Source organism: Gallinula chloropus (assembly GCF_964237585.1).
Source record: "Gallinula chloropus genome assembly, chromosome: 5".
NCBI lineage: Eukaryota > Metazoa > Chordata > Aves > Gruiformes > Rallidae > Gallinula > Gallinula chloropus.
Window position 1 is genome coordinate 6,403,927 of NC_140090.1, and position 14,368 is coordinate 6,418,294.

Here is a 14,368-nt window from a genome sequence, read left to right on the forward strand (position 1 = left end):
AGAGGTCCCCACCCCATGAACTTTGGAAGTTTCCCAACTGCCAGAGACATTTACTCCATGAGCAGCAGCACTGCCTACGCCAACAGCATTCTCCCTGGCACACAATTGCTTTTTCTTTCTATAAAGCCGCCAGTTAAATTACACATCAAAAGTTAATTCACCTTTGAACTACTTCAGAAGTCAAGTCACAATATAGTGCAAAGAGCAAATGTCACCCGAATGAGGGTGGATGGAACTGACACAGACTGTTCACTATTCAGTTGATAAAGTGCCACTAATTAAAGGGTAAGCACCTGCCCTATTCTAAAGCAATCCTACAGCAAGAGCAGGATCAAACTAGAGCTTCAAATAGTCCTTATCAGTTAACTGAGCTGAGATCTGAACGTTTAATTTCAAAAAATTGTGGCAAACACACCTTCACAGACACACAAGTAAATTACCATCTCACAATTGCTCACAACCCCCCCAGCTTCATTCCATACAGCAATGAAATGAAGGCAGAGCACACTAGACATTTCTAAAGGCGTTAAAAAAAAAGTTCCAAGTTCACAGAGCAGCCTTTTTTATAGAGGTGAGAACTCAACATGGAAATTTTCCACCTAGCACTCAACTTTCTGTGAAGTCCACTTTGAAATTACTTGGTCCAACTTTAGCCTCTAAAGAAGGAACATGGAAAGAAACCATTCAGTTTTGTTTGGGTTTTTTCCCCACCAAAGCAACTCTCAAATTCTGAAAATAACACCTTACATTTGGTTTACGTCACCTATTTTTGATGATTTCCATGGAAAGAGACAAATAACCAATGAAAAGTGACAAGTGTAGTATTTTTCACAGAATTCAAATGGTAAACAGCTTTTAAAAGATACAAGGCAGTATGGAGGATAAGTAATCTAATTCAGAGGATGTGTACATGTGAGCTCTCTAGATTATTTCATGCCAGTGAGTTTCTGAATCAGCTGAAAGAGTATCTCACTTTCCACTACATTTCCCAGGTGATGTATGCAAACACTGATCACAAGAACGTTGACAGATACAAGGAATCACTTTGCAAGCATGCACATAAAGACCAAAGCTGACAAAGAATAATTTCAGACACAACCCCCCAAAAAAAAATTTAAAAAAAAATTTAAAAAAAAACACATCAGAGAGCTATTAAACTTGGGTAAAATGTGCTTAAGGAAGTTGAGGGGTTTTCTATTTAAGCTCACTCCAATACTGAACATACACTCCTGTCAAAATTCAGCTACACCACACAACAGCTAAAACATTACCACAAAAAAGAAACATTTACATAAAAAAAAATACACACTCTATTACATAGAATAAACACTACTTAAGAAACCCACCCATCCTGGGCAAAGTGACCCATCTTGTCTCAGTAGCAACTACTGCAACACTAAATTGCCACTACAACACACCTTCACCCCTAATGCAGTTGGAACAATTCTCCCCCAAGTAGTGAGCACAAGCTGAAGGAGATATTTCCTACTTCCATTTGAAGGGACAATTCCAACACAAGTCCTTTTGATACGGGTGGGACAAGGAGGAATAGAAACGAGTCACCATAAGGCCATACACCAGGAAGTTTCTAAAGAAACCAAAGCAAGGAAGAAGTCTCTTGTGAATACACAGGCATTTTACGGAAAGAGGAAAAGGAACCAAGAGTTAAGGAACGAAAGCCTCTTGGATATGACATCTCTGACGTGATGGAGCAGACATTAAACAGCCGCTGAGGCAAGGGCATACAGAAAGAGGAAAAGGAACCAAGAGTTAAGGAACGAAAGCCTCTTGGATAGGACATCTCTGACGTGATGGAGCAGACATTAAACAGCCGCTGAGGCAAGGGCATTGTATTTTGTCCTAAAAATGCAGGGCCTGGGACATAGATGACAAAACAGAGCCTGTTTGGCTCCTTGACTGCTCCTCCTCCTCATTCTGATGACCTCTGCAGAGTCAGGAGACATGTCCCTCCAGCCTCAGTACACCAGCAGACTTCTGAAACCATGCAGGTCGCACAAGCTGATAGAGCAGCAAACCAATGTACTGCTGGTATACGAGTAAATTAGCTGATTTGATGGAGACAGTTAAGGAAGCACTAACTGCACCTCTTCAGAAAGCAAAGTGCTACGACCTGAGCAGTAAGGGAAAGCCTAAAAAAAGTTGTATGGGAACCACACTGACACTTTTTCAAAGCATCACTGCTGTGATCCAGGGCACGGTGTTTTGAAGATCACAGGATTTTATGATTGGAAGTATCAGGTTACAGCTTTTAAGGAGTGTAACAATCCCATGCAGGTTTCCTTACCCTCAGCCGTGTTTTGCCACAGGAAGGAAAGGCAGCATGTTGTAAACCGTTTTTTACAGATATGCCTATCACAAAACAAGCCAGGAAAAAAATACCATGAACATCCAACTTGTCATCAAGATGGGGGGAGTGTGGAAAAGGAATGGGACAGTTTTGTTACACAAGGCACACAGACACCTAGTTTTGAGTCGACCCCAGGGACCTGGAAACAAAATTTGTAACTACAAATACAGTAGATACAAATGAGTTGTAAAGGAGAAAAAAAGTGACCAGATGAGGTGGGAGTGTGAAGAGACTGCATTAGTATACGGAAGAGTTGTGAAAACAACAAATACAGACAGAAAACCAAGGATCGATAAACAACAAACCTGAGCTAGATATAAATGTAAGTCTTCACTAGCTATTACTGTCTTCAGCTATTTCTTTTCAACTTAGGCTGTTAATGACAACTGTCTTCATTATCTCTCCTTTATATTTACAATTAGGTGCTTGCAAAGGCAAAAAAAAAAATTACCAGATAAACACAGCATATGGGGGAGGGAGAGAAGACAAAAAATAGGTTTATAATAGGTGATTTCAACTGAACATCCACGAACTGGAAGCAGTTGACAGCTGAAATCAGTGATTAAGCCAGAAAAAAAAACCTTGGTGGCTTTTCAAATTCATTTTATATTTGTCAAAGTTTTTAATAGCAACAAGTAGCTCACAACGCCTATGCGAGTTCAGAATGTAATTCTTTATTTTCACTGACAGTTTAAAAGCAGACTGCAAAGCACCCAAGTTAAAGAGTTTGGCAGAAAGCTGTTTCAAGGCAATGTAACACCAAGGATATTTCTGGGTATTTAAAATCTCGGGTTTCCAGAGCTGAGTTAAAAGTAGTTTCTGGTGATGCACCAAACCCTGCCATGTTTGCAGCTTTACATACAAAAGATATATTGTTTAGAAATTATTTTCCCTTTCCCAAGCAAATATCCACTTAGAGATGGGGAGAAAACACTACACAGTAGGCACACACTGGAAATCCTTCACAAACATTTACGTTTGCTCTCGCCACACATCCCAGAGGGCCCGGATAAGGAACCCAGGTAAAACCCTTTCAGAAGTGACAGCGACTGCTAAGTGCCCATCTAAAAATGGATTTTTGTTTCCAGAAATCATAGTTTTTAGTAAAAACAGAAAAAGGAACAAAACCCTTTTTTTATATAAGAAAATACAGCTAAACAAAATGCCTTGGCAGTCACACAAATGGCTCAGCTTCAGCATCACTGTGGTACAAATTCCTCTAACCATATGGGATATCTATCAAAATAATGCGTTTTGCAGAGCTGATAAGAATAAGGAACGACCCAGCTTGACTCTCACAGACTGTTCTTCCTGGCAGGAGGTTAGAAACAATCCTTTTTGTTCAAATACTCTTTTTATAACTCTTAACACCATTTCAGAAAAGAAGTTAAGAATACCTTCCCGAAGCCAAGCTACGATTTAGAATAAACTGTTGCTCTGAGTATAGGGCTGTTAAAAAACACTATGAGCTCATCAGTAGCGCTCACGTTGTTTCCTTGGGGGTTTGGGGTTGTTTTTTCGTTCTTTATGCTCCTCCTCAAGTACTTCTGCTCTCCAGCAGCCTTGCTATGATGCAAATTTCACCGGACTCCAGTGGATTTCAGATGACATCATCAGGTGTTAGTCAACTCCACTTCCTGACCACGTATAAAATGGTGCACGCAGCGGAGATGAATCAAGCATGAGATCTTTCAAACATTATCATTCCCTCGCTGCTACGGCGCCCCCGGAAAAGTTTGCCACGGCCCGAAGGAAGGAGCCAACCCCCTTCCCACCCCAGGTTTGGGGTTTGTTTTTCCCCGCGGGAGACGGGAAGTCCCCAGCGCGGGCTGTCACCCCGCGGCTCGGGGTCCCACGAGCGGGAGCAGGGAGGAAAGCGCCTGAGGACGCCTCGCAGGAACGCCTCAGAGCCGGCAGCGCTCACGCCAGGGCCTGCAGGAGGAGGGCACCGCGGGGCCCGTCCTGCCCAAGGCGCGGGGCGAGTACGCGCAGGCATCGGCCCCACAGCTCTCCGGGGCGGGCGCGCCGGGCAGACACCGGCTCGGAGGGTGAGGAGGCTTCTCCACAGCCAAGGCGACGCGCTAGGCGGGAGCGGCCCTGACGGCAGCACCGCGGCTTGAGGCCGGCCTGCCTCCCTGCCGCTGCCCCGGCCCGAGGGAAGGGCCCCGCAGGCCGCTGCCCTGGGCAGGGGGAACCGGGCCCGCCCCGCCCCACCGCACAGCCGACGGGCAGTGGAGAGCACAACAAAGGCCTCCCCCGCCTCACACACACACACCCGTCCGCCGGCAGCGCCCCCGCCGCCCTCCTCACCGCTGCGCCCGCAGCCCCCCCCCCCCCCCCCGCCCAAGGGGCCGCACGTACCGGAGCGCGGCGCTGGCTGGTCGGCGCGGCGGGTCTCATACTGCCGGGGCGGGGGAAGGCATGGCGGTCACCGGCGCCCGGCGGGAGGCAGAAGCGGCGAGGCCGGGCGGTAGCGGAGCCGCATCGCTGCCCGCGCCGAGACCCGCTGCCGCCCCTCCCCCGCGCTCGGCACCTCGCGACTCCCGTGCGGCCTCGCTCCCGCCGCCGCCGCTGCTCCCGCCGCACTTCCGGGCAGGGAGGGGTCACGCCGCCTCGCGCCGCGCCGCTTCCATCCGGGACCTCGGCCGCCGTCCCGCCCCCTCCACCCGGGGCGGGGCGCGAGACCGGCCGTTGGGCGGGGCGGAGGGGAGGCAGCCGGGTCGCCGTTGGTCACCGGTGATTTCCTCGTTCCCCCGGGAGCCGCTCGGGGACAGCGACCGGGACAGGCACCCCGGTGAGCTGAGCCGGAGGCGGCGTTTCGCCTCTAGGAAGGCTCCGCGCCGGGAAGGCGCCAGGCGGTGCTGAGGCGGGAGACCCCGGCGGGTTGCGAGAGCTTGTCCGGCCCGTGTCTGCCCCGCTCCCGGCTGATCGCGCCCGGGGACTCCTTTTGTTCCCCTCCCCGGACGAAGTTAAGGTGAAAGCGACTCTCGAAAGCTCCATCTCCGACCGGGTACCGGCACCTGACGGGAGCCGGTCCTGCTCCCCCCGCCTACGGCGCCGACGCCGGGTTCTCAGCACCTTACCTGGCGCCGGCACAGCCGTGGGCTTCGAGCCCTTCACTGACCTTCACCCTCTCCCACGTACCTCCAACCGCACGGCAGTTCCTCAGAGCTCTGGCTCAGACCTGTTCCTCCACCCGGGTGCAGTGAATGTCCCCAAACCACCGGCGTTATCTCCCTTCCAGAAATCAGCGGTGTTACAACCACAAACTCCCTACACAGCGCTGCGAGGAGGGCTGGGAATAAAACCGAAGCGCTTTGGTTCGGTTGGTTTCTCTTAAGGGACAGGGCCAGGGCTTTAAGGAAAATAGCATCTATGGAGACAATTAAGACTCGGTGACACCTTAATTGCTCCCCTGGAGACCCAGCGCTGAGAATACTTCCACACGGCATTGTGCTGCCCAAGGATACCCAAGCTAGCAAGGGCTCGGAATCGATAGAGCTGCGTTAGCCAGGCACAGCGCCCTGGGTAATTCATCCCGCAGAGGAAAACTGCACTGACGGGGCCGAGCTGCGCTTGGTGTTACCAAGACTGAGCTGCCCTCGCTCAGGAACTACTTCAGGAACCTGGGGAACCTTACGCTCTATTTTCAGGTGGCTCAGCGTTCTTTGTTTTGTTTGCAATCTTTTCCATCCCAGTGTTTGTAGGAGATGGCTTTATGGCCACTTTCAGGGCTTGTTCCATAACAGCAAGACCAGTCTGTCACTCTACACGGCCCATTACTTAGAAGAACACACAATGTACCCCAGTGGGTTGTATGAGACTCAGGTAAAACACAGGCCCTCGGGATTCTTGGTGTTGCGAGAGTAGTTCAGTGTTTTGAAGATGCTGTTGCAAGTGGAAAGTGAAAAAATACCCACTTTTCCCAAGACTTTATTCAGTCTCTGCCGCTGGAAACCAGGTGTTTCTTCCTAGTTCTAACTGCAGAGTCTGAGGTGGGAAGCTTGTGATGTCAATAGAGTAACTTAGCACATAGCAGCTAGCCAAGTTAATCTTCATATATAGTAACCACCATCTCCCTTAAATCCTGCTCTAGAGAAAGTCTGCAGAGATGGATCATTACCAGAAGTTGCGAAAAACACAGGCGTGTTTGTCAGCAGACAAAAGGTGAGATTACAGCTCATGAATCCCTTGGGCTGAGGAGTTCTTCTGCTCGCCCTCAGATGTACAATGTTCTTGTGTGTGTGTGTGGGCAAATGCCACAGAAAGGCGTGTAAACGGTTGCCAAGCAAAGCAACTCGCACTTTCCAGATCTGGAATCTCCAGTTGGTTTTATCAGAAGTTTTAATTTATTTTTACTGTGCTTTTCATCCACTGCTCAGTCTTATTCCCTGGGATTCCTCCTTAGATTCCCATTTTTCGTACCCTGAGTTTGTTTCTCCCCTCAGAGCTAAATTAAAGTGCACTGTACATTACCCGCCGCTTGTGTCACATTAAGGTGAAATACTGTCACGTCAGGATACATCAGTATTATTTGCATTATGGCAGCGCTTAGTGGGTCACTTAAGATAAGTGGCCCTTTATGCCAGATATTTTACAAAACATATGAGACAAACACAGAGTTTGTAATCTAATTAGGACAGAAAATGGTAGGGAAAAACAAACCAGGGTGAAATCATTAAACACGCTTACAGAGCAGAGATTCTGTCTGAGAGGGAGGGAGAACCAAACTTTCCTGCTTCCAGAGTGAGTGCCCTAGATTGTACTTTCTCACACCAGACAGGAGGCCTCACGGGATTATCCACGTCACAATATATATTACTTGCTGGCAGAAACTTGGGGCTCTTTATACTTCTCGGACCTTTTCAGTGCTGTGTTACTGTATTGTCTAAAAAGAGATTAAAGCCAAAAGAAAAACACTGTAGTAGGCATTCTTCCCTCCCTCTTCCAGTGGGACAGAGCAATGTTTCCATTACCACAGTGGTGGTGCCATGCTTTGCTGGGAAGTACAGGAGAATAGAGTAAAATAGAACAAATTTGAATTGAAATAATCATCTAGTCTAACCAAGGATATTCCTTTGCTCAGTGCACCTGGATCCCTTTTTCCACCTTTTCCAAACCTAACAATTCTTAGGGGTTCCTTTATAGAATAATTTTGCTTAAGAATACTCCTAGTTTGAATAAGGAAGCATATAAACAAATAGTTCTGAAAGGATATTTTGTGGTATTTGTGGTATTTGGAGATTTTAAGTGCTCTAGTCTGGGCAGGCAACACAGCCTTTCCTCTTTCCAGGGTGATCAAGTTTCAGGTTGTTGCTACTTTCATCTTACATAACCCCTTCACAATGCAAATTCTGTCTGCTATCTATTAAACACCAGCTATCCAGTGCTTCTCTTTGTGAGGGTTTATTCTAGGTTATTGACCAGATTTCCTCACCCATGTTTTGTGATACCAGTTGAACTGTCTGAATTCAGGTGCTGTTCATGACCATGGGAACTCTCAAAGTATGTGAAATAGATTGTTTACAGGATGAGGCAGACAAGAAGTCCCACAGATTTAAGGGAAGTAGTTGCAGATGTAAACAGGCATTTAAATGTTTCAGAAAATGGAAGTGGAAACCATTCCCTCCCCAATAGGCATCCACATTTCAATGGTGAAGCTACATATCCTAATTATAGATTCATTATAAACCTCTTTTGAGATGTTTTTGGTGAAAGGAAACACTCTTCACATGTACACATGCATGTAAGCACGTTGCTGCAATATGTTTTCAAGATTCTCAACAGGATTGTACCACTAAAACAAGTTTTTTGAAAGATATTCAAGACAAGGATATTAATTTAATATATTTTTTAAATGATCTTATTTTTATTAACTTATGCTAGAAAAATCAATGGCAAACAACCCAGGATAGTGATAGTGTCACATGCTTTCTGTCTTCTCTTCCTGTCTAAATGAGAGCTCCTTCTGGAAGAATCATGATAAATCTGTGATATCTTATTTTATTTTACTCTATTTCCTTTTAAAAGCTCAAGCAGACAACATTGCAAATGTTCTGCCAAGATGTATGGGTGATTTTGCATTAACTAAATGCAAAGCCTGATCTAGCTGATATGAGTCACAATTTTATGGACAGTTTTAAAAGTGTTTAAAATTTCATCAGGCAACTTTTTAGTCTTTTTATAATATAGTGGCTTAGAAATTTGAATTGCTTTTTGGAATTTGAAATCCCAGGGTCTTAAGGCATTACCCAATTTAGATTGACTTTGCCACCTTAACTGCTTTTTATATTTTCCTTTTAAATTTTCTTCCTGAAAAGGAAAATAATAAAACCTGTTAAGCTGCAACAACCAACTTATTTCTTACAAGATAGTGATACAGCTCTAAAATTATTCAGTAATGTTTCAGCAGGATAGGTCTTCACTGGAAAAGGTCAGTGTTTTGAAACCAGCCCTCTTCACTGTGAAATATATGCTAGTTTTGGCAGAAAGGTTTTGGCAAAGATGGAATCTCTTCTGAGGGAGGAAAGTGAGATTGTAGGAAAAAAAAAGTGTTCCAGTGGCTACAGCAAAGAGCCTGCCAGTGTTGGGTGGGTCATCCTGACTCAGTGGGAGTTCTGATCTCCTGTCTTTCACATCACAGGTAAAACCTCAACCACCAAGCTACTGACTGGTAAGCAATAACAATCTTCCCTGTTCTTCCCTGTTTATACTTAGGATAAACAACATTAATTTTAGCAGAGACTTGAATTTAGGACTTCTAGTCTTTGCCCAAGCTCTGCAGCTGTTGTGTGTGAGCTTCCCTTTCTTGTTTCATTAAAAGCAAATAAACAAACACTTAAAAGGTTTTCATGTGAAATGTGAAAACATTTGAGCTTTCTATCTTTCACCAGACAGGCAAATGTTTCTTTCCCACACAGTTTTAGTCAGCTTTGCAAGACATTTCAGTTCAGGGGATGCTTATATGTTAACAGCATTAAAAAAGAATCCTTAAATAGAATTTTTATGGTATTGTCAAGTTCCTTTCCCTCAGTGTTGCTTTCTGAATTTGCTCTATTCACTAACATCTTAAAACAGGTGGAAAAAAGGTCAAAGCAGGTATCATATCTTCCTATGGATGTTTCTTTACATGGGGGGAAACTCCCTGGAAACTGGTTGCAGCACTACATGGCATTAACTTTTCTGCAGAATGGCCTGCTTCAAATTGCTGACCATTTTTGGTGAGTTCCTCCTCAGTGTTCTTTAACCCATTATCCTGTTTCTTGTCCAAAAACATGCCCAGATTTCTTTCACCCACCTTTACAAATCTTCCATTTTTTTCCTTATTTTTCCTTCATTGGTGTGTAAGTTGTTGAATTAATTCATATTTGAAGAACTCCACAACTAGATCTGTGTAACTCTGTGCAGTGTCCCAGGTTCTTTCTGCTTTACTCTCTTTTCATTGCCATTAGAGTGTCACTGAGGATCACAAATAAGATGACAAACCAGTGGTATTATTTGAGATGCTTAATAAGGCAAAGCTGACTAAAACTGTGTGGGCAATATTTCCCTCTCTGGTAGGAGCTAGAAAAGTCTCAAGTTTTCTCCTGAGTTTCATGTCAGCACTTGGCTCATTTGTCTCTACACAGAGTAAAAGACCAATATTCCTCCTAGCTTAGCATTTTGTAGGACTCTGCTCTTCTGCCATACTTTGCAAACCTAACACTTTTAGCACAGAGCCCTAAATACATAACTTTCAATAATTAGTAAAATAAACCAGTACTGTCTGTGCTATTTTTTCTAATTTTTCATTTCACCACCCCCCCTCCAAAATCATAACTTACCCAGCTTTATTCACCACCATTAGCTGAAATGTAAGGGTGCAGATTTCCTTGTGTACTCGACCATGTACACTAGATAATAAGTGATATTTGCATATAAATGTGTGTGTATATATAAATATATATGTATAGGTGTGTGTATATAATGTAACATCTGCAACAAATGTGGGTTTCTATTGGAAAATCTTCTAAGTGGAATGGTTCCTGAGTTTTGATTAAAAGATAGAAGTATTGGAAATTTGTATAATAAGCAATTCACTGTTAGGAACAGAAACAAGAATACACAGCATATCCTGAATACTAGAAAAATAAAAACCAACACCTTTCAGGATTATTGGAAGGATACCAATAGAAATGCTAAATACCAAGCTGAGAACACAGAACAGCCCCATGATGATTTCTAATAGAGTTATGCTTGATAGTTGAAATTTTGACATAGCCAACTTTTTCATTTTAGGACAATATGGGTTTCTTATCTATTTTTATTTATTTTGGCATCTAGTTAGATTTACCACCTTTTTAAGTGTCAGTGTGTGTGCTTTAGCTAGCTTAGTTCTCATTAGCACAGATTTTGTGCTGTTGATGTTTTCATCTAGTTCGTTTCTCCTTGCTGGCAAGCATTTTGTGTCTCAAGACATATTATGATTCATAGGCTGAATAGCTTCCTTTTGCTCTGGGATTCCAGAGACTGGCATGGAAATATCCTATTCCTAGAGCAAAAGCTCAGATGAATAATGTAGTATGACTAAAGAGTATCACTCAGTGATGGAGATACTCTGTCTGTATACATAGTTTAAATCTGCTGGTCAGGAAAAGGTAGATTAAGGCAGATAATGGTCTTCTGAGTCAGATTTTCCCTGTCATAAGAAATATATAGTGATAAAACAGTGTTAGAATCACTTTGCAATACTGTAATTGGATGCAAATTTCATTTGAGACTTTAGCTTTCAAGTGCTTCACAAAATTTACATAACACAAATGCTAATTGGTGAAGAAAATTATACAGTAAACACTCATGCATATTACACTTAGACAAGGTCAAAATCCCACTTTTATCAAGAGGGGAAAGTAGCTTCTTTTTTTAAAAAACTGTCTATTGACACCATTGATTTGGAAAAATAAGAGATTTTCAGTAATTATACATCATGATACAGCATATTTGCATGTGGGTTTCATTCTCTCTCCATTATTTTCCATAGTTTTCCAATACATACATTAAAAGCCCAATTTTCTTGCAACCCAAAGTTGAGTTGCATCATTTCTTTTGACTTTTTCTTGTTTTATACTTAGATTAATTTACCTTAAATATATGAGGTTTAGGATCTGATCTTTTCTTGTGGCATTTTTCTGCCTGAGTATCGCTGTTGATTTCAACGGAATTATCCATAGTGGTATAGAAGCTGGTTCAGTAATGGTCATATCCAAAAAGCAGGAATTCACTGTGGAACAATTGCAGCAATTTGTATTTAAATACAGAAAATGTAAATAATAGTTCCCTAGTGAGTCTTGGTGATAAGGACCAGATAGCTACCAGACTGGACAGATCGCTTGTACTTCAGTTATTGCATAATTAAGAACTGGAATGTTACATGTTACTTTGAATTTTAGTATTTCAAGGTGTTCTTTCAAGCATGCAAAGTAGTTAATTAAAAAGGGGAAAGAAAAAAGGGAAATATCATCATTCTGGGTAGCTACCTTGAATTGCCTTTAGGTGTCAAGAAAAACTTGTATGTTATCTCAAAGTCATTGGCAATCATGGCTGAAGGTCTAAAAAATGTATGCTGAGAACATAGTCAAAGATCAGTTTTGTCATCTAAAACATCTGTTTGGTCCTGCAAGTTTTAAGATAACAGAAGATGACAGCAGCATCTCCTCAAAATGAAGAGATTCAAAGGAAGCCGTGATCTCATAAACATAGAATAGCTTGAGGCTGTCCAAGGTTCTCTGAGTCATATCTCCCTAATGATAATTTTAAGGTCACTGCTGAATACGGTCAGTTTATTTTGAGAGGCAAGAAACAATACCTGGCAAGAAAGAAACAGAGATCAATTGGCACAATCCATAACTTCAGTTTAGTAAATCAAAGTGCCTTTGAAATACTTTTGATTTGTAGCTTTGATACTCTGTTGTTCTAGAAATCTGTTCTAATTTTTCATCCGGTGCTCTATGAAGGAGTCACGATGTCTGGATAGAGAATGATTTAGTTTTAGTACTTTGATCAGTCTTTGTTGAGAAAGCTTCATCAACTGGTAGCAAGATTAAATTTTTCTACGTGCTGTTGTCAGGGTGGCTCCTCTGAATCCTCTTCTGAGCACCTGTATGCAAGTGGTTAGGTTGCTCCAGCAGCAAAGCAAAACTAAAAGCTCAGAACACACTGTAGGAAAACCTCGTGTCTACAAGGTAAAAGAGAACATGGCTGCAACCTGTGCTGGAAACAGGTTTGGTGGCATGTTTTGATTAATATAAAGAAACCCATGGAAAAAAAAAGAAAAAGCAAAGAAAATAAAGAAAACAAATGCTTTCTAATGTGTTCTTTCTGGTCCTGAGACCAGAGGTTGTCTACACAAATTAAGAAAAGAAGAAATAAATAGGATTAAGCTGCAAGTAACACTTCACCAGAATCATGTACTGCTAATAAAGGAGTCTGGCTTTATTTCAAAGGTTTTGTGCAAGGAGCAGACCTTGGAGGTACAGGCTAACTCAAAGCCTGGAACGGTGGGGGGAAATGTTGTCTCGGTATGATACTCTGTCAGAAGAGCTGCATAGGAATCGAGGGGAAATAAATCTCTGTCTATAGAAATAACTTCCCTGGATGTGTCTGAGAAAGTGGAAAGCCTAAAGAAACCCTGGTGCTAATTGCAAGACTTTCTCCCTAGGTGCACTGTACATATAGAGAGGTGCAGATAAAGAGCATTTTTAGGCAGTGAAGGCAAACCACTGATACAGGAGGAAGTTCGATATCAGGAGAAATTTGAGCTGGTGCCAGAGTGAATGCTGTAATGCTTTTTAGCATGTTCTAAATAAAGGTTTGCCCACAGTGTTTTAAGCAATGTGTACGTATCCATCTGCACAAAGCTGGCTGCCTGGGAAGCAGTGCTCTTGTGAAGACTCTAGTCCCGCCTCAAATGGAAATACATAAGCTCTCACCTTCCAACATGGAACAGAAGGATCCACACCCTCTGAATATTTCCAACTACTGCATATTTAGAGATGTGATCTTATCTAAGCTCCCTGTATGGCTCCCCTAGCTTCTACCCTTGTGAGCTCAGAACTGCCTGCCTTCAGTCCAGGGAAGGACTGTTAACACTGAGCCCTGAAGCTGACAGAGAACTAACTGCTTTCACTCCATCAGTACTCTCTGCTTCAGGCAAATTGACTTTCAAAATGCCTCACATGAAAGCAGATTCTAGGAAAACTGTAAATGATCATTGAGGAGATTATGTTTTCATTACCAAAATCCCAGTTATTAACAGGATGATCTTTTTTTCCAGTGAAGGGAAAGAATTCCCTTGTGCTTGCCAACTGTTTATCTCAGTTAACATTACCTTTCACTTGCTTCTAGTTCCTTGACTGCTCATGTAGTTAAGTGGATAGGTCTTATCTGTAAAGATGTGCACCTTGAATATTTTTACACAATCTTAGGAATTTGGCTCTTCTACCTAAATGAACAGTCACAAGAAGCACTTAAAAAATCTAGTTCACGATACTTACTCATCATTGGCAAATATATTTACTCATGATGTGGATGGCATGGTGTCTCTGTTGGAGTATTTAAAAAGATAAGGCTATCAATATCTGTCTTTGAAATAAATACAAAGCAGTGTTTAACATTCAGTTAGCCTCTTTATCAGAGTATTTTAGTTATTGAATGGTCAATGGTACTTGTTCTTTTCTCTGTGCACTGCATAACAGAGATGCAACAGGACTTTCAGAAGTATAGAAGAGTGGAGGTTTGTGCAACCACATCTGCACAGATAAGAGATGCCCCTGAGGACCTGACCCCAGGACTTCAGAGTACAGAACTGCCAGCACAGTTCCTGGAAGCAGTTAGGGACAATGCTGAAAGAGAAAAATCTTTGCTCTGAATGTGCAACATTTTAGATCCCAGCAAGCTGCAGTTATATAGTATGGCATGCTGGTTAATGAAGCCCTGATTGGCTTTTTTTAGATCCAGAGGTAC

The 14,368-nt window shown here is 43.0% G+C and overlaps 1 protein-coding gene across 1 annotated transcript in view; it reads right to left on the reverse strand.

Moving 5' to 3' along the window:
* Positions 1-4,750, reverse strand: part of SPOPL (speckle type BTB/POZ protein like) — a 32,682-nt gene extending 27,932 nt beyond the window's left edge. The window contains exon 1 of the mRNA XM_084264954.1: positions 4,730-4,750. The gene's annotated coding sequence lies outside the window, so the exon portion shown is untranslated. The remainder of the gene's footprint in view (positions 1-4,729) is intronic.
* Positions 4,751-14,368: the final 9,618 nt, after the last annotated feature.